A 2,253-nucleotide genomic window follows, 5' to 3' on the forward strand; every position below is an offset into this window, starting at 1 on the left:
CCAGGGTGCACTCAGTGAGGGCTCTGGGGTGCACGGCCTGGCAGAGGTCAGGGCAGACCTGGGCTGGTGCACGCCTTGGCCAATGCCCAGGTTGTCAGAAATGCACTTTGGAGCTGCAAGCTGCCCAGCGCTCTGGTCAAGCCTCAGCCTGCAGAGCGTTCTCCACCCCTCCTTCCCGTCCAGGTGTGCCTCGATGGAGCCGAGAACATCTGTGGCATCTGTGCTGGTGACTTGCAAGGACGCTGGGGTGAGGAGGAGGCGGGGAGCCAGGCTGCCTGTGGGGAGGGAGTTGCCAGTGCGCTGTGGGCCCCTCATGCTGAAGAACCTGGTGTCTGCGAACCCGGGCAGGAAGGGAGTACAGGAAGCCTGCATGCTTCTCCCAGACAGCCAGCCACCACGGACGGCAGCCGGGTGACACCCGGGAGAGGGACAGAGAATGCAGGGTGGTGGCGGAGGTCACCCTGCCTCTGACAACACAGGCCACACAGTTGAGCTTGCGGGACTTGGTGCCTTTCTGCAGGGGTCTGTGACTCTGGCTGGTGAGACAGAGACGGTGTCCTGACGTGTCTTCTGCAGCTCACCCTCACACGCCGGCCAAGCACACGCAGTGTGCCTCCACACAGCAGATGCGCTCCCGCGGGTGCACCTAGACACAGCCTGGTTTCCACGCTGGGCAGCCATGTTTGGAAAGGACTGTGTCAGGTGCCCTGGGCCCAGGGGCTACCCCAGGTGCACCTTCCCACTCACCCTCGCAGCCGGGTCAGGGGAGGCCTGTGTGTCAACCGTAAGCAGGGAGAGGCTGTGGGACTCACCCAAGGTCGCACCACTGTGGATGGTGGAGTGGGGACTTGAACTAGGCTTTGGATTCCAAAGCCCCCAGCCTGAGCCTCTCTGCGACACTCCTCCCCGAGGAGCCTCCGTCAGGGAGAGGGTGCTCTCCGCGGTGGAGATGCATGTTCAGATTAGCGGTGCTGAAAGGGAGGCCGACTGCTGATGACCTCGGTGGCCAGAGGGACAGTCGCAGCAGCGCTGGACCTTGTTTGGTGCTGGGCTAAGGAAGCAAGACCTACTGGGGCCAGATGCAGCCCAAAGCCCTGGGCGGTGGCTCTGTCCACCTGGTTCCAGTTAATGCCCACTCAGGGCCGTTGGGCCGGCTGGGCCAGGACCTCAGGGTGGAGCTGGCTTCACACTGTCTGCCGCCCACGGTGGTCTTGCTGTAGCTAGGGCTGCCCTGGGGCCCTAGGACACACTCAATGTTGTCCCCAACATCCCCAGGGCTAGTCAGGAACCTATCCAAACCGTATCCCTGGGTGGTGTCCTAAATCTACCAATTCTGGGGTCTGTACCCACAATCTGGTTCTGCAGCTGGGAGACGGCATCTGGGAGAAACGCCTCCTAAGCTCTCTGGCTGAGCCAGGTAGGGAGTCGGACGGGGACCTTCTCCCACCTCCCAGGCTGCCCGGCTGTAATGAAAAGAGCTGGACCTCGCATTGAGTCTGCACACATGCAGCCCACTCTCATCTGACCAGCACCACTGACCTCTGGGCTTCCTCTCACCTGCCACACCTCCACAGCGCACCCATCATGGGGCAGGCGTGGTGTAGGGCACGGGGAACACAGACGATCTTGTGGCTCAGTGACACAAATCTGGGGCCGTAGAGCAGTGTCACAAATGCCCCACAAATATCCAAAATGCTAGGTGCCACCCAGCATCATAGAGACCTGAAGATCTGGGGTACCACTCATAATTTCAGGTTCCTGAGATGTTGGAGTACCACGAGCATTAGAGATTCCTGAGATGCTGGGGACCACCCAGCATTATGGCCATCTGAGATTTGGGGGTATCACAATTACAAATTCCTGAGATGTTGAGGTACCACTAATAATTACAGATTGCTGAGGTGCTGGGTACCACCAGCGTCATAGAACACTGAGGTGCTGGGGTACCGCCAGCATTGGAAATGTTGGCAATGCTGCCTGCACCACTCAGTACCATCCTAGATGCCTGGGAAGCAGGGACTTTGGGATGGAGCACAGGAGGAGCCCCGCCATTCTGGACCATGATCCCCTGCTTCAAGCCTGTCCTCAATAGCTTGAGCCGGAACCACCCCTGTCTAAGATCTGGCTGTGCAGAGACAGAGGTCATGGGGCTCTGGCCTGACCACCTGGCGGCTGGCTGATTGGCTGCATGGGCCATGACCCTGACAGGCTGCCTTGCCCATGGCTCAGCTCCAGCCTGCCAGTCAGAGCAGG

Source organism: Spermophilus citellus (assembly GCF_964194105.1).
Source record: "Spermophilus citellus genome assembly, chromosome: 9".
NCBI classification, from domain to species: Eukaryota; Metazoa; Chordata; class Mammalia; order Rodentia; family Sciuridae; genus Spermophilus; species Spermophilus citellus.